At 47.7% G+C, this 18,742-nt stretch overlaps 1 pseudogene across 1 annotated transcript in view; it reads right to left on the minus strand.

Moving 5' to 3' along the window:
- LOC149461175 (mitochondrial mRNA pseudouridine synthase RPUSD3-like) overlaps positions 1 to 18,280 on the minus strand; it is a 38,074-nt pseudogene extending 19,794 nt beyond the window's left edge. The window contains exons 1-6 of the transcript XR_016312947.1: positions 18,088 to 18,280; positions 15,560 to 15,720; positions 13,647 to 13,691; positions 10,165 to 10,261; positions 6,976 to 7,083; positions 3,071 to 3,155 (exon numbers count right to left, since the gene is read on the minus strand). The product of XR_016312947.1 is annotated as a mitochondrial mRNA pseudouridine synthase RPUSD3-like (transcript). The remainder of the gene's footprint in view (positions 1 to 3,070; positions 3,156 to 6,975; positions 7,084 to 10,164; positions 10,262 to 13,646; positions 13,692 to 15,559; positions 15,721 to 18,087) is intronic.
- Between the last annotated feature and the right edge of the window lie 462 nt (positions 18,281 to 18,742).

Raw genomic sequence — 18,742 nt, forward strand, 5'->3', positions numbered from 1 at the left:
TCAGTGGGGGGAGGAATAGCGCCCCATCCTTGGTGTCAGTGGGGGGAGGAATAGCGCCCCATCCTTGGTGTCAGTGGGGGGAGGAATAGCGCCCCATCCTTGGTGTCAGTGGGGGGAGGAATAGCGCCCCATCCTTGGTGTCAGTGGGGGGAGGAATAGCGCCCCATCCTTGGTGTCAGTGGGGGGAGGAATAGCGCCCCATCCTTGGTGTCAGTGGGGGGAGGAATAGCGCCCCATCCTTGGTGTCAGTGGGGGGAGGAATAGCGCCCCATCCTTGGTGTCAGTGGGGGGAGGAATAGCGCCCCATCCTTGGTGTCAGTGGGGGGAGGAATAGCGCCCCATCCTTGGTGTCAGTGGGGGGAGGAATAGCGCCCCATCCTTGGTGTCAGTGGGGGAGGAATAGCGCCCCATCCTTGGTGTCAGTGGGGGGAGGAATAGCGCCCCATCCTTGGTGTCAGTGGGGAGAGGAATAGCGCCCCATCCTTGGTGTCAGTGGGGGGAGGAATAGTGCCCCATCCTTGGTGTCAGTGGGGGGAGGAATAGTGCCCCATCCTTGGTGTCAGTGGGGGGAGGAATAGTGCCCCATCCTTGGTGTCAGTGGGGGGAGGAATAGTGCCCCATCCTTGGTGTCCAAGAGGGGAGGAATAGTGCCCCATCCTTGGTGTCCAAGAGGGGAGGAATAGTGCCCCATCCTTGGTGTCCAAGAGGAGAGGAATAGTGCCCCATCCTTGGTGTCCAAGAGGGGAGGAATAGTGCCCCATCCTTGGTGTCAGTGGGGGGAGGAATAGTGCCCCATCCTTGGTGTCAGTGGGGGGAGGAATAGTGCCCCATCCTTGGTGTCAGTGGGGGGAGGAATAGTGCCCCATCCTTGGTGTCAGTGGGGGGAGGAATAGTGCCCCATCCTTGGTGTCAGTGGGGGGAGGAATAGTGCCCCAACCTTGGTGTCAGTGGGGGGAGGAATAGTGCCCCATCCTTGGTGTCCAAGAGGAGAGGAATAGTGCCCCATCCTTGGTGTCCAAGAGGGGAGGAATAGTGCCCCATCCTTGGTGTCCAAGAGGGGAGGAATAGTGCCCCATCCTTGGTGTCAGTGGGGGGAGGAATAGTGCCCCATCCTTGGTGTCAGTGGGGGGAGGAATAGTGCCCCATCCTTGGTGTCAGTGGGGGGAGGAATAGTGCCCCATCCTTGGTGTCAGTGGGGGGAAGGAATTGTGCCCCATCCTTGGTGTCAGTGGGGGGAGGAATAGTGCCCCATCCTTGGTGTCAGTGGGGGGAGGAATAGTGCCCCATCCTTGGTGTCAGTGGGGGGAGGAATAGTGCCCCATCCTTGGTGTCAGTGGGGGGAGGAATAGTGCCCCATCCTTGGTGTCAGTGGGGGGAGGAATAGTGCCCCATCCTTGGTGTCAGTGGGGGGAGGAATAGTGCCCCATCCTTGGTGTCAGTGGGGGGAGGAATAGTGCCCCATCCTTGGTGTCAGTGGGGGGAGGAATAGTGCCCCATCCTTGGTGTCAGTGGGGGGAGGAATAGTGCCCCATCCTTGGTGTCAGTGGGGGGAGGAATAGTGCCCCATCCTTGGTGTCAGTGGGGGGAGGAATAGTGCCCCATCCTTGGTGTCAGTGGGGGGAGGAATAGTGCCCCATCCTTGGTGTCAGTGGGGGGAGGAATTGTGCCCCATCCTTGGTGTCAGTGGGGGGAGGAATTGTGCCCCATCCTTGGTGTCAGTGGGGGAGGAATAGTGCCCCATCATTGGTGTCAGTGGGAGGAATAGTGTCCCATCGTTGGTGTCAGTGGGAGGAATAGTGCCCCATCATTGGTATTAGTAACACCAATGATGGGGCACTATTCCCACTGACACCAATGATACTTACCTTGCTGATCCCTGCTCCAGCCTGGGCTCGCTCGCTCCCTCCCTCTCCCATGGTATCGACACTTACCTGTCAGCTGTCTTCCTTCTCCGGCCGCTCTCCTCCTCTTCACTCGCTCGATCTTCGCGGTGCCGCTTGGCTCCTCCTCTCCAAGCTCCTCCTCCTCGCCGGTGATTGGCCGCCTGTGTGCCTCTCCTGAGCTATAGTTCCAGCGGCCAATCACAGACGAGGATTGATCCCGGGGTGTGTCCAGATGACAGGGGCGGCATGTCATCCCGCCCACACCTGGAGACGGCTAGAGGAGCGGTGTCTCGGTTCCTAAGACCATCGGAAATATGTGTTTTCTGATGGTCTTAGGCGACACCTGTGGAAGCGTCGTTCGTCCCCCAAAGGGGTCGCGACCCCCAGGTTGAGAACCGCTGGCCTAGAGGGTGCTGAATGTCCTCCAGCCAGAAAACGAGACAGGCCCCATGTGATCTGCTTCTAATGAACAATGGGAGAAGCCAGGGGCGTCCCTAGGGTTGGTGTCACCCGGTGCGGTAACACTTGGTGAGACCCCCTCCGACGATCCCCACAGAATAGATCGGATCTGCAGATTGAGCATAATGGATCGGACTACAATCTATTATGCTCAATCCGCAGATATGATCCATCCTGCGGGGATCGTCAGCTTTCTTTACAACTTACCTTTTCTTGGAGCGGGTCCGGTACAACTGCGCATGTCCCGGTTTCAGGCACGATCAATAGATTATAGCAGTAGCCCTATCATCGATTGATCGTGCCTGAAACCAGGACATGCACAGTTGCTTTAGGGGGACATATCTACATGGGAGACACATCTTGCCAATACACCGGTGTCACACCGCAGGATCGTCCGCATGCAACCTATACGGGGTGACACCGGATCCGCTCCAAGAAAAAGTTGTAAAGAAAGCAGACAATTGTCGGCTTGTTTTACAACTTACCTTTTTGTGGAGTGGGTCCGGTGTCACCCCTTGCAGTCGGTGTCACCCGGTGCGGACCGCACCCCCCGCACCTGCCTCGGGACGCCACTAGGAGAAGCTCACAGTGTGCAGTGAAATCAGAGTAAGCAATTACAGTACAGGAGAGGAGCTGTACAACAAGACTGAAGGGAAGGCTGGAGTTCAGCTTCAATCCCCAAAGGGCCACAAGCTGCTCAAATCCAATGAGACATCAAATCAACTTACCAGCCTTAGATCTTTAATACTTTCCTCCTTTAGAGATACTTTTACATCCCCTTCCGCTGGGTCTGGCACTCCCAAAGTGATCACACTGAAAAATAAGGGGCCATTATTCATAAGAAGTCTTTATTCAAATCCCAGCCACGACACTAACTACATGGAGTATGCATGTTCCCTATTGGGGCACTATTCCTCCCCCCACTGACACCAAGGATGGGGCACTATTCCTCCCCCCACTGACACCAAGGATGGGGCACTATTCCTCCCCCCACTGACACCAAGGATGGGGCACTATTCCTCCCACTGATACCAATGATGGGGCATTATTCCTCCTCCCACTGATACCAATGATGGGGCACTATTCCTCCTCCCACTGATACCAATGATGGGGCACTATTCCTCCTCCCACTGATACCAATGATGGGGCACTATACACCAGCACAATGGATTTGAAATTAAACTAACAAGATGTGCTTTATTTGCAGACTGCCAGCTTTAATTTGAGGGTATTTACATCCAAATCAGGTGAACGGTGTAGGAATTACAACAGTTTGCATATGTGCCTCCCACTTATTATGGGACCAAAAGTAATGGGACAGAATAAAAATCATAAATCAAACTTTCACTTTTTAATACTTGGTTGCAAATCCTTTGCAATCAATTACAGCCTGAAGTCTGGAACGCATAGACATCACCAGACGCTGGGTTTCATCCCTGGTGATGCTCTGCCAGGCCTCTACTGCAACCGTCTTCAGTTCCTGCTTGTTCTTGGGGCATTTTCCCTTCAGTTTTGTCTTCAGCAAGTGAAATGCATGCTCAATCGGATTCAGGTCAGGTGATTGACTTGGCCATTGCATAACATTCCACTTCTTTCCCTTAAAAAACTCTTTGGTTGCTTTTACAGTATGCTTTGGGTCATTGTCCATCTGCACTGTGAAGCGGCGTCCAATGAGTTGTGAAGCATTTGGCTGAATATGAGCAGATAATATTGCCCGAAACACTTCAGAATTCATCCTGCTGCTTTTGTCAGCAGTCACATCATCAATAAATACAAGAGAACCAGTTCCATTGGCAGCCATACATGCCCACGCCATGACACTACCACCACCATGCTTCACTGATGAGGTGGTATGCTTAGGATCATGAGCAGTTCCTTTCCTTCTCCATACTCTTCTCTTCCCATCACTCTGGTACAAGTTGATCTCGGTCTCATCTGTCCATAGGATGTTGTTCCAGAACTGTGAAGGCTTTTTTAGATGTCGTTTGGCAAACTCTAATCTGGCCTTCCTGTTTTTGAGGCTCACCAATGGTTTACATCTTGTGGTGAACCCTCTGTATTCAATCTGGTGAAGTTTTCTCTTGATTGTTGACTTTGACACACATACACCTACCTCCTGGAGAGTGTTCTTGATTTGGCCAACTGTTGTGAAGGGTCTTTTCTTCACCAGGGAAAGAATTCGGTCATCCACCACAGTTGTTTTCCATGGTCTTCCTGGTCTTTTTGTGTTGTTCCAAACAGTTGTTTTGGCCATGCCTAATGTTTTTGCTATCTCTCTGATGGGTTTTTTTTGTTTTTTCAGCCTAATGATGGCTTGTTTCACTGATAGTGACAGCTCTTTGGATCTCATCTTGAGAGTTGACAGCAACAGATTCCAAATGCAAATAGCACACTTGAAATGAACTCTGGACCTTTTATCTGCTCATTGTAATTGGGATAATGAGGGAATAACACACACCTGGCCGTGGAACAGCTGAGAAGCCAATTGTCCCATTACTTTTGGTCCCTTAACAAGTGGGAGGCACATATGTAAACTGTTGTAATTCCTACACCGTTCACCAGATTTGGATGTAAATACCCTCAAATTAAAGCTGACAGTCTGCAGTTAAAGCACATCTTGTTTGTTTCATTTCAAATCCATTGTGGTGGTGTATAGAGCCAAAAATGTTACAATTGTGTCGATGTCCCAATATTTATGGACCTGACTGTATATGTAAAGTGCTGCATAAATTGATGGCGCTATATAAGTACGAGCAGGATGTGTTAAACGATAACGATATTGTGAACAAAAAATGTTGTCGTTTTGCATACGAATGGCCGATTTTCTATGCGGTGGTATGACGGTCGTACGAAACAAATCAATCAAGCGCTATCACGCATGAGCGGAAACAGAAGATGACCCGGATGTTTATGTCCAAGGAATCTTCGTAAACACCAAGGAAAAATCCAAATGTTAAAAGTAGATTGTGCTAATGAGATAATGAAACCAGAATTCTGCAGATTATATATTATGTATCACTATTTATGTATGTAGGTCATGTAATAAACGATATTATACTCATTGCTGGTAATTGTTGTGTATATCGCTCGTTCTGGCCTGAAGGGCGTGGCTACAAGGTCACACGCACACCGCATCACTTGCACTTGTACAGAAGACGTCAACAGTACGCATTGCCCGATGAACGATTTTTTTTAGATAATTAATGTGGGCCACGATTTCGACCAACGAACAAACGCCTCTTGGTCGTCGGATGACCGATCGGTCGATTTTCTAATCGTGTATTCCCACCTTAAGGCTCATCCTTGCCATTAACAGCAGCGTTGTCAGCCTGCTGTGTTCACTCCTTCAGATGGTCATTGGGTTGTCTAACAGTTCTATCAGATAAGCAGCCTAATGGCCAACTAAAGCCCAGTACACATGTACCAAAAGTTGGCCAGTTCAGCAGGAACTGGTCAACTTTCAGCATGTGTATTGCTGTCTTCAACAGAATCTGGGCTAACAAGAGTACACAGCATGCGGACAATGCTTCTGCTAACTGAGGAACCAAAAAAAAAATCTAAAACCTTAAAGAGATCCCATGCAAAGCAAAGCAACAGCTTCATCTAGCTGCCCCCTCAACTGTTCTATTTGGCTGCCAGAAACAAAGAAATGAAGCCCTGTGTTAGAGTCTAAGCCCTGTATAAGCTCTAGACTCACTGTCTGCCTCCATGTCACATCATTGGTGGCTGTGCGACCAATCACCATTGCTGCAGGTCACATGCTCCCTGTATCTGGAAGTATTATTATTATAATACAGGATTTATGGTGCCAACAGTTTGCTCGGCGCTTTACAATATAAAGGGAGACAATACAGCAACAATACAGTTCAATACAAGAGGGTCCTGGGAGCAGGGGCGGACTGACCATTTGGAACCTCGGGCACTGCCCGAGGGCCCGGGGTCAGTAGGGGGCCCCATGAGATGCCCCTGGTACCTTTTTCATAGGCTTTTTTCAGTTTGCCCAAGGCCCTATGATCCCCTATTGCCCAGGGGCCCCATGAGTTGTCACTCTACCCCTGCCTGGGAGCTTACAATCTAAGAGGTAGGTGTTATTTATGCTTCTTCGCAGAACGGCAGTACAAGACGCTGAGTAGACTGGCACAAAAACCTTCATTCAAATATATTCCTCAGTAGCAATGGACTATATAAAACCACTATGTGTACTAAATGTCAGATATTACTTTGTAAAAGTAGCAGTGACATCATCACTGTGCTGTGCAATTCCTATGCATAGAGCAGAGCTGTGGGAAGGGTCCAGCAGGCTCCACCCATTACAGGCTGCCTGCAATAAACTACAGGAGGAGGCGGAGACAAGACCAGCCACCCTGCACAAGGAGAGAGCAGCAGTGACAGGTCTTTATTACAGGAAGCCAACGTTTCACACTGGAATACTGCAGAGATCTTGAAGAAATGCACAAAGCGCGCCAAAATACAAGGAAAAATAAACATGACGAATGTATTTAGGCAATATTTACTTATGCCCGAGTTCAGTTGTTGCTTTGCCCTATACGGGCTCACTTGGATTCTTTTGGCATCGTACATAATGCTCACACATCTTGGGTATAACTTACAGGACTTGAAGACACAAACTCACCAGAACGCTGTAAATGGTTTCTTTGCTTTCCGACACCGAGAATAAAAATCTTCAAAGTGCTTGGTTGTCACATGGCAGGTGGAGAGGAGGACGAGCCCGGAGCTCTCCCTACAGGAGAGACAAGGAGAACCAGGGTGGATTTGATTTAAATCAAACTGATTTAAATCACGATTTAAATCACTAGTCAGTAAGGCTTGATTTAAATCCTAGTTTTCTACATAAAGACTAATTCTTGCTGGTATAACTTTAATATGCAAGTAGATGAAGATTTTTAGAATAACAACTTTTCATATTAGTTTTTTTATCCCCAGTTTAATAGGTTAATCTTTCATATTTGGACAACTTTTCTGTTGTACTTAGGAAGGAGAAAAATAATCATTACCTTAATAATAACAATTTAAATAGATTTATTCAACTGAAACAATAACATTCCAGCATATGTTATTTGCTTAACCACTTGCCTACCGGGCACTTATACCCCCTTATTTACCAGGCCAATTTTCAGCTTTCAGCGCTGCCGCACTTTGATTGACAATTGCGCGGTCATGCAACATATTACCCATATGAAATTTTGATCATTTTTTTCTCACAAATAGAGCTTTCCTTTGGTGGTATTTAATCGCCGCTGGGCACTTTACTTTTTGCGCTATAAATAAAAAAAGTGCAAAAAATTTGAAAACAAAAAAGTTTCTTTGTTTCTATTATAAAATTTTTCAAACAGGTATTTTTTCTCCTTCACTGATGTACGTTGATGAGGCAGCACTGATAGGCGGCACTGATAGGCAGCACTAAAGGGCACTGATAGGCAGTACTAATGAGGTGTCACGGATAGGCGGCACTGATAGACAGCACTAATGAGGTGTCACGGATAGGCGGCACTAATATGCAGCACTGATATGTGACACTGATGATGGGTACTGACTGGCGGCACTGACTGGCATCACTGCTGGGCACTGACTGGCGGTACTGACTGGCACAACCCCTGGGCACTGACTGGCGGCACTGCTGGGCTGCACTGCTGGGTGGGCACAGGTGGGTGGCACTGGTGGGCACAGGTAGGTGGCACTGCAGAGTGGCACAGGTGGGTGCACTGCTGGGCACAGGTGGGTGATCTGCTGGGCACAGGTGGGCGGAGCTAGTGGGCGCACTGCTGGGCACAGGTGGGCGAAACTTGCGGGTGGCACTGCTGGGCACCGATCATCAGTGCCCTGATGATCGGTGCCGATCCCCGCTCTGACAACTGCCGGTTCTCGGCAGTACTTTCCTCACGATCTGACAGCGTGAGGAAAGTGCAGCCGAGAACCGACACTTGCATTTCCCTCTGATCAGCGTGTCATTGGACACCGCTGATCACGTGGTAAAAGGCCGCTGTGATTGGCCTTTTACCACATCACGTGATCAGCTGTGTCCGTAGGACACAGCTATCACGGAGATCGCCGGGTGCGCGCCCCCTGGGGCGCGTTCTGGGAGGCCGTTATATGACGTCCACCCAGAACTGGCCGGCCGCAGTGCAGCCGTCATTCGACTATCTGCGGTCGGCAGCTAGTTAAACAAACATCCATGTTTGTCAACTAATTTGGCTAAACAAAATATATATATTTTAAGAAACTTAGACTGTCAGCCCTTCCTCCTCACACTTAGTTTCACTTTCTTCTTGTGCAGATCTATTCCACTCCAAACAATCAGAAAAATATTGTTTCTATTCTATTCACTGAACTTCTTGAAACTTAGCACTGAAGGGGTTGATTCTGTATTCATAGGTTTGTAGAAGTTAGGATTGAGGTCTTTTTCTTAACTCTGTTCATGTTATAACATTTTTGCTGTGAAGAAGAGGCATGTGATCTCCGCTGAGTCAAATTCAGTTTTGAGAACTGCAAAAGTAAACCAAGCATCTGTGATAATATCTTGTAGGCAGAGAAACTGCCCAATAATCTTACAAAAACCTCTGGAAGAGCATGACATTGTGAATGGATTCATGGAATTTATTTACCAAAAAAATTAAACATATACAGCCTTATTCTACATAGATTAAAAACTAATCTTTATTTCATGATGGAATAACCTTTGGATGGTAATATATTTTCCTCAAAAAGCATTTTATTCAAAAAAATCCGATTCAAATCAAAAAAATCCGATTTAAATAAAAAAAAAAATCCGATTTTTTTTGATTTTTAAAAAAAAATCATTGATTTTTATCCACCCTGAGGAGAACAGATGACAGCCATCCTACAGAAGTGCACTCATATGGGTTACATGTCTGGTGGGGTGGGACATAAAGATGGCCATACATCACTAGAATGCCTTTTGAAAAGGTTATTTCTTTGGCACATTTGTTTCATTTTCTAATGGTTAGTGGAGTCAAGTCGATGTTCGTTTGTGACATTACTGATGAGAAACTTTGAAGGAGGCTCTTGGGAGGAGTTATGCAAATATCAAAATACCTTGATGGGTGTTGCTAGGTGGGCTGTGTTTGCATGCAGATCACCCTAGGTAATGCCTACATGTAATGCTGAGGCTCCATGATTATAAAAACTGAATTCCAGAGATTGAAGGGGTGGGCCAGGGACAGTCAGGCTGGGGAGAAAAGTGCTAGATGATGCTGGATGTCCTCCACTCAGAAAATGAGGCAGGCTCTATTTGAATTGCTGCAGCTTCTAATGCACGTTGTGAGAAGCTCACAGTGTGCAGTGAAATCAGAAGAAGTGATTTCAGTCCAGACGAGGAGGTAATCTGGAGCCTAGGGCAGGGGTGTCAAACTGGCGGCCCTCCAGCTGTTGAGAAACTACAAGTCCCATCATGCCTCTGCCTTTGGGAGTTATTCTTGTAATTGTCAATATTGCAATGCCTCCTGGGACTTGTAGTTTGGCAACAGCTGGAGGGCCACCAGTTTGACACCCGTGGCCTAGGTGAAACATGCCAAACTGCACCCCCCCTCCAAGATGTATAACCATTATGTGTCAGCAAGAATCCCCCCCCCAAAAAAGAGTTAAAAAAAAAAAAACTGAGCACTAATCTGCATGCTTACTAGCTATGCATGACCACAGTGCCCAGGGCAGCTGCCCCTCCTGCCCACCCCTTGTCCCGGCCCTGTATACAACTGTGCAAGACTGCATGGAAAGCCGGAGTTCTGGCTGGAGGCTGTAAGAATGTGACTACCATACACAGAAAATAATAATATCGCATATGTACTTAGGTGCTGCTTTCACAACATGCAGTTCAGGTTTGACCTCCAACAACTGCTGTAGATCCGGTAGTAGAGACACCAGAGAGATCTCCTCTGAAGTTCCTGCAGATAAAGGAAACATTGTTAACAGGAAATGAGACTAGATGACACCACCGCCATACAGGGAAGGATCTGATTGGCCAATACAGACACTGCTCTAACTCCAGTCTAATACATTGCTACATGCTGGATGACAGCTGACATCACACACGTCCCTTTGGGGAGATTTCTCTTCACTTCCTGTCCCAAGGAGACAAAGGAAGTAAGAGGAAATCACCTGGTGTCTCCATTGGAAGAGGTCTTCACTATTCCTGTTTCGGTGACAGCTGTAAAAATTTCCCATTACTTTCTGTCCAAGTGTAGATGGTCATCAGGACAAATAGAGAGGGTGAATTTCCCCAGTATTCTGCACTCCATCTAAAAAAAGAAAAATAAAACAAAAAAACAAACAATTGGCTTTAGATCCTTTGAAGGTTTAGTTCAACTTCTCAGAAAAAAAAAAATAAAGGGTGACCAAACACCCTACCTCCCGTTCCCCGTTGTACTGATGAGCTGTCAGTACACACACAGCCGGTGTAGTGTTCCAGAGATTCTCCCTCTTCTCTCTGCAGGGCTTCCAGGATGGATGCTTTGTGCTGGTGCTGACCAATCAGAACCATTCTGATCCATCCTGGAAGTGATGCACAGAGAAGAGCAGAGATTTCAAATCACCAGACTGCTATACTGGCTGCCTGGGCACTGATGGCTCATCACACAAAGAGGTAAGTACAGAGGGGACCAGGGGGAAGGTGGGGAGGCTGTACGGTGTAAGTTCACCTTTTCATTGTCTCTTAAAAGGTTGAACTTACACTTTAGGCTCCGTTCACACTGGGAGTTTTGAGTCGCAGGCAGAATCAGCGTGATTCCGCTCATGATTTTCACAGCTCTCTGCTTAACTGACAATAACTATATTCCCTTCGCACACATTCCTGGCAGTACGGCTCATCAATAGAGGGCGCTGTACTGACTGCCAGCTGGGACTGGAAACACCATAGGAAAACGTACATATTCAGTGCATTATTGTTTAAAATAATTTATTAAAGAAACAAAAATAGGTATCATACTCACAAAGGTTGGCTCTGAGGAAGAGGTTGTGTCCTCGAAACACATTAGCCAGTTGGTCATCCAGGGTTCCATCGTGTTGTTTGGATCATACATCTTGTTCAGTTTGACATGCCTGTGTTATTATGTCCATTGTGAGTATGATACCTATTTTTGTTTCTTTAATAAATTATTTTAAACGATAATGCACTAGGTCGGTGCGCCCTTTTTCTGTTTCTCCATTTGTATCCAGTGTATTCGGACCCCGGTCTGTTGAGGGCAGCAAGCAGTGCATATTCCAGAAAATTCCAGAACATTCCTATTGGGTCTACTGAGTCCTTTCCTAGCGCAGGAGTAAAGTGTTTGCTGTGTTAAACGTACATATTCGCCAGCACAGCACGGATCTCGATATGGTCCAAAAAGGTTTTCATTCCAAAAAGATCACATCGCAAAGAAAAGTGCAACGTTTCGGAGTCGTTCAGGACCCCTTCGTCACCCCTTCAAATGCCTGATGAAGGGGTCCTGCTAGGCTCCGAAACGTTGCACTTCACTTTGTGACGTGATCTTTCTTTGTGATGCGATCTTTTAGATGCCATTCATTTTACTGGCACCCAAAAGCGTGGTGCGGTTCTGCCATAAATGTAGAGCAGAAATTCGCGCTACAATCACAGCGAAGCTTGTCGCCCAAAAGAAGCTCCTTTTTGGGCAATGTCATGGAAATTTTGTATTGTTGGTTGAACTTTAAATGTGTCATATATGAGTGTTATTCATATGTCTCTCATGTGGCTTAATCAAAGCTCTGAAGGCTGCAATTGGGCCATGCGCATGTACAATGTATGTATTACAGTACTCAGCTCGGTAATGGATGAGATGACGGATCTGCGCTTATAGACCGGCGTGTATACCACCACGGCATTCGATGCGAATGCCGCTGGCAGTAGACCGCGGGCCTGTATCCACATATCAGCAGCATAGTACCACATGGACTTCGTAACGCAAGGCGCCAAGCGGTACGAACTCCACGTGTAGGCTTATGTATATCTTACAACCCATTACCGACCTGAACTGTATCCGGATGGATGTGTTTTAATAAAGATCGTATCGGGCCCATCCAGGTACAGACTGATGTTCCTAGGGGATGCTTGTACAGGGAATGGACATACTGCTAGGAGCTGGGAAATATGCTCTCCATAGAGGGCTCATGGGGGGAAGGGGAGGAGATATGCTCTCCATAGAGGGCTCATGGGGGGAAGGGGAGGAAGTCTGCTGACCTCAGAAGGCTCATGGGGGAGGACCAGTGATAGATAATAAGAAAGGCTATGCTCCAATCGGAATGTACATCCTGTGTATAGGCACTCCCCATTGCATTGTTCGGTGGGAGGGGTTTGACCTTATTCATGTGGGGGGGCGTGTGTGTATTTGTAATAAAACCAAAGGGGAGAATGAAAACTTCCTCTATGTGAATTCCAACAGCAGCCTTAGAGTGTCGTGTGATCATTCCTGGGTAACGGAGCTCCAATCACTCACATATCAACAGAAGCTAACCCAGTTGGATGGGCAGGAATTGTGTAGTTTAGCTGCAGTCGTGGTAAGCGAGATTCGCACAGCTTTATGGGGGATTTCTGCGCATCCAACTGCGAGTACTCACGGTAAGGAGAAATTCGTTAAAGCGAATTTCCAAGACAGGCAACGAGCTTTACGTGATGCAATTGCAGCACGATTTATTGCATGACAATCATCGCAGAACCCCACTGCGTTTTTAGGTGCCTTTAAAATGAATGGCATCTGAAATTCGTGTTGTGCGATTTGTCATTTTAGCAGGGCGCTTTGAAATTGCAAAAACTCCCAGACGTGAACGAAGCCTTAAAGTTGGCAGAAAAAAAAAATACATTTTAATATATTCCTCAATAGCCACATTGAATAAAAATCCATTTGTGTGCACCAAACGCCTTTAAAAACCGGGATATTACTGTGGAAATGTAGTGGTGACATCATCAGTGTGTTGTAGATAGCCCGTGTAGAGAGCAGAGCTGTGGGAGGGACCCAGCAAGCCCCACCCACTACAGGCTGCTTGCAGAAAACAGGAGGGGGCGGAGTCGAGACCAGTCACCCTGCACAAGGAGAGAGAGCAGCAGTGACTGGTCTTTATTACAGGAAGCCAAAGTTTCACTCTGGAATACTGCACAGATGTGAAAAAAATACACAAAAGCACAGCAAGATTCCAGGAAGAATACACAGGGCGAACGTATTTAGACCACATTTGCTAATCCCGGAGTTCAGCTTTAAAGGTTCATGATCCGATCTCTGGTTTACATCAATGTGGAGTGGGGACAGGCTGTCATTACTGTTGTATACAATGGGTGTGTACCTGTGATCGACAGTCCTTGTGGTTTGTTAATGGCAAGGATCGGACCTAAAAAAACAGAATAATGCTGTAGTCAGTAAAATAAAAAGGGTATTCTAGATCTAAAATATTCAAAAGAGAAAAACTCAACACCTGGACTTTCAAAAAGGTGCCTCAAAGAGTAACACACAAGATGCCAATTGTAAAAATAGCAGGGGGGGGGGGGGTTACCTCCCCAATTACTCTTTATTAATACTCTCCTAATCATTCTACATCTTTATTCTAGATCTAAATAGAAGAACATTAAGGGCTGCTGGATCACACCAATCACGGTGTGGGAACATACGTGGAAGTGCGTGTTTTCCCACACTGCACAGGGACGTGCTGCTGGCTACAGATTTGCCCCCGTGCATCTTGGAAACGTGGGTGTATTCACAGCCACCAAAACACATGGTACCACAGTGATTTGGTGCGAAGCGATCTTAACCCCTTCCCGCCGGCACCTCCCGGCCCTTTAAGAGTTTCAGAAGACGGGAGGCGGGGCGTGTTTTAGGGATCATGTGACTGGCGTGACGCGTCGTCACGGCGGTCACATGATTAGGAAAGGTTCCGATCGAAAGAGCAGACCAGGACCTTTCCGTGAGTACCAGACGTGTGCTGAGAGCGTGCAGGGCTCACATTTGTGTGCGGCCGGAGTGAAGGGGTTAAAAGTCGCACCTGCCATACCTTTTTTTTTTTTGCATGGAAACGTGCAGAACCATGGGAACCGGTCCTAAAGTCGAAGTTTAGTTAATCATTTGAGCACCGGAAGATTTTACCCCTTTCATGACCGGGCCATTTTTTTTTTTTTGCTATTCAGCACTGTGCTAATTTAAACTGGCAATTGTGTCATCATGCAACACTGTACCCAGATAAAATTTATATAATTTTTGTTCACACAAATTGGGCTTTCTTTTGGTGGCATTTGATCACCACTGGGGTTTTTGATTATATAAACAAAAAAAGACAGACATTTAAGAAGAAGAAGAAAAAAATATATATATATACACACACACAGCTGTGCTCAAAAGTTTGCATACCCTGGCAGAAATTGTGAAATTTTTGCATTGATATTGAAAATATGACTGATCATGCCAAAAAATGCCCTTTTACTGAAGGATGATGATCATATGAAGCTATTTATTATCACAGAGTTGTTTGGCTCCTTTTTAAATCATAATGATAACAGAAATCACACAAACGGCCCGGATCAAAAGTTTCCCTCCCCTGGAATGTTGGCCTTGGTACAAACACACAAGGTGACACACACACGGGCTAAAATGCCAATTAGAGGTAATGTCCAACATCTGTGGCTTTTTAAATTGCAGTTAGTGTCAGTGTATAAATAGTCAATGAGTTTGTTAGCTCTTACGTGGAAGAACTGACTAGGCTAAATACTGAGCCATGGGGATCAGAAAAGAACTGTCAAAAGTCCTGCGTAACAAGGTAATGGAACTTTATAAAGATGGAAAAGGACATATAAAGATGTCCAAAGTCTTGCCTATGCCAATCAGTACTGATAAATCACCTAGTAAGAAGGGGAAAGTTCGGGGATCTCTTGATACCAAGCTAAGGTCAGGTAGACCAAGAAAGATTGCAGCAATAACTGCCAGAAGAATTCTTCGGGATATAAAGAAAAACCCACAGGAAACCTCAAAAGAAAAACAGGCTGCTCTGGAAAAATTAAAATTAAATTTAATCCTTAAAGCGGAACTTCCCCTTTTGGGTGGAGCTCCGCTTTAAAGCGGTTATCCTCCCACAGCGCTGGAAGTTCAGCAACAGGAAGAGGACAGGGCAGCCCTTCACTGAAGACTTCGAAGGAATCCAGCAGCCTGCACATGGATGTCAGTGAGTGCTCCCAGGTCCGGTAGAGCGCCATCCTTTGTGGTTTGGTTTACCTTCCTTGTAGACAACATTCTGAGCCAGATGCTGGCACAGCTCCTCCTTGCTGTGTCTACTGACGGTGACGACCCCCGGGTTCCTCAGGATGCTTTGCCGGTCTCGGTCTTCCTTCTTAACCTTCTTTGTTTTATCCTGTGTTTGCAGAATCTCCTGGTATCTACCGCAAGGGAAACAACACCGTGATACATATTTCCCAATGTAACCCTAGAACCTAATAGGGATGCACCAGTGCCGATACAGGTGTCAGTGCCGATACAGAGAACTCGTACTGGTGAAAATGCTCCCAATACCGGACACCAATACTTTGTGGCACAAAATTACTGAGTGCAAATCCCAATGCAAAGAACCGTATGCAATTTGAACAGGAATGCAATGCAATGCGATTCCTGTCCAAATCACATGCGGTTTCCCCACTGCTCCTGCATGAAGCCAAGCTTGTCATAGTAACTTTGAGCTTGAGTTCACATAGGAGGGGTGGGGGAAACCTCCCTGCATGGCGGGTTCCACCAGCTCCTGATCTGACTGTTGACATCAGTGGCTGCGGCTTTGGCTTCTCCTGCCTCTCCCATGGCTCTCTCCCCAGCCTCCAACAGTTCCAGCCATCCACTGGACCTCCTCCTCACCCCCCCCCCCCCCAGTCCCGCTGTACCAGATTGCCGATCCCTGCTGTCAGGAGCAGTGCGGGAAACCTCCCTGCACCGATCCCCGTTGTCAAGCAACGAAAAGCTGCTTCACAGGTCTGGGGATTTGCAATCCCTGCAGCTTTCTCGCCTCTCCTTGCAGGGATGACTGTATGGGCTAGGTGGCTTCAGATTGGTCAGCACTGTCACATGGACAGTGCTGACCAATCAGTAGCTGTCTAGCCTGTACTGTTATCCCTGCAAAGGGAGAAGAGTAGCCCCCAAGGATTGCAAATCCCCAGACCTGTGAAGCAGCTTTTCGTTGATTGATAGCGGGGATCGGTGCAGGGTTGTTTCCCCCACCCCTCCTATGTGAACTCAGGCTCAAAGTAACTATGACAAGCCTGGCTGTGTGGGAAACCGCATGCAGTTTGGACAAGGAATCGCACCACATTCCTGATCAAGTCACATGCGGTTCTTTGCAGTGCGATTTGCGCCCATTTATATTGTATGGATGCAAATCGCAGTGCAAAGTATCGGTATCTACCAATAAAAAAAAAAGGGTATCAGTGCGTCAATAGAACCGACCTGACCTATAGACGTCCTATGCAGTGATGGAGTCGGAGGGCCCGATGAGACCCCCGGGGCATAACAGGGATTCCAGAACAATCATCCATTTATAATTTCTTATACACTTCCAGTTCCCAATAGGGTCAGTTGACGTTAATGTGATTAATGGGCACAGTGGGTGTACAGACCCGGGAACTCAGCACAGAGACGGTGGGAACCCCTCATAATGGGCAGAGCAGGCGTACAGACCCGGGTACTCAGCACAGGGATGGTGGGAACCCCTCATAATGGGCACAGCGGGTGTACAGACCCGGGAACTCAGCACAGGGATGGTGGGAACCCCTCATAATGGGCACAGAGGGTGTACAGACCCGGGACTCAGCACAGAGACGGTGGGAACCCCTCATAATGGGCACAGCAGGTGTACAGACCCGGGAACTCAGCACAGGGATGGTGGGAACACCTCATAATGGGCACAGCGGGTGTACAGACCCGGGAACTCAGCACAGGGATGGTGGGAACCCCTCATAATGGGCAGAGCAGTCATACAGACCCGAGAACTCAGCACAGGGATGGTGGGAACCCCTCATAATGGGCACAGCGGGTGTACAGATCCGGGAACTCAGCACAGGGATGGTGGGAACCCCTCATAATGGGCAGAGCAGGCATACAGACCCGAGAACTCAGCACAGGGATGGTGAGAACCCCTCATAATGGGCACAGAAGGTGTACAGACCCGGGAACTCAGCACAGAGATGGTGGGAACCCCTCATAATGGGCACAGCAGGTGTACAGACCTGGGAACTCAGCACAGGAGTGGTGTGAACCCCTTATAATGGGCACAGCAGGTGTACAGACCCGGGAACTCAGCACAGGGATGGTGGGAACCCCTCATAATGGGCACAGCGGGTGTACAGACCAGGGAACTCAGCACAGGGATGGTGGGAACCCCTCATAATGGGCACAGCGGGTGCCCAGACCCAGGACCTCAGCACAGGGATGGTGGGAACCCTTCATAATGGGCACAGCGGGTGTACAGACCCAGGAACTCAGCACGTGGATGGTGTGAACCCCTCATAATGGGCACAGCGGGTGTACAGACCCAGGAACTCAGCACAGGGATGGTGGGAACCCCTCATAATGAGCACAGCAGGTGTACAGACCCGGGTACTCAACGTAGAGATCTCACTAATGTCTACCAAACTCTGAACTCTCAGTTTAGGGTGGAAGAACACATGCTTCACCTGCTATCCATGCAGGATTTACAGGCGGTGCACTCCCTGTCCTCTCATGTCACCTTCATGTCCCCATAATTATCTACATAAAGGACTCACCAGGGCACTGAGTGCCTCCTCCCTGCAGAGGGGATGTGGAGGCCAGTAATGTGACAGATGAGCCCACACACAAGCAGACAGGTCCTCTTCCAGGGCAGAGCCATCACCTCCCTCTACCCATCAGATGTCAGCACAGCCCTGCACATGCTGAGGGGGGTAGCTGCAGAACGGAACTCTGTTTTCTACAGGAAACACGTGACCTCCACTTTTTTTTTTTTTTTTAATGAACTTTAATGTAAACACTGGCAAAGTCTACAGCGTGGAGCTCCACTCGACAGAACACGTGTCCTCCACTTCAACTTTTTTTGAATTTATTGAACTTTAATGTAACAAACAACTCATAGACACAAGGCAAGGAAGTGGAGGTCACGTGTTTCCTGTCACATCTTTCCTGTGTATATTTTTTAAAGGGGCCTAGCCGCAGACTGGAGCTCCACTCTGGACAGGAAACATGTGACCTCCACTCCAACTTTGTTTTAGTGGACTCCACCTTTATTCTTTATTTAATGAACTTTACCCACTTGCCCTGCAGATGATTTGCCCCCTTTCCTGACCAGGCCATTTATTGCGATACGGCGCTGCATTACTTTAACTGACAATTGTGCAGTCATGCAACGCTGCACCCAAATTAAATTTACAGCCTTTTTTTCCCACA

Source organism: Staurois parvus, unplaced genomic scaffold (genome assembly GCF_062004578.1).
Source record: "Staurois parvus isolate SC_StPar_1 unplaced genomic scaffold, SC_StPar_1.0 ptg000209l, whole genome shotgun sequence".
NCBI lineage: Eukaryota > Metazoa > Chordata > Amphibia > Anura > Ranidae > Staurois > Staurois parvus.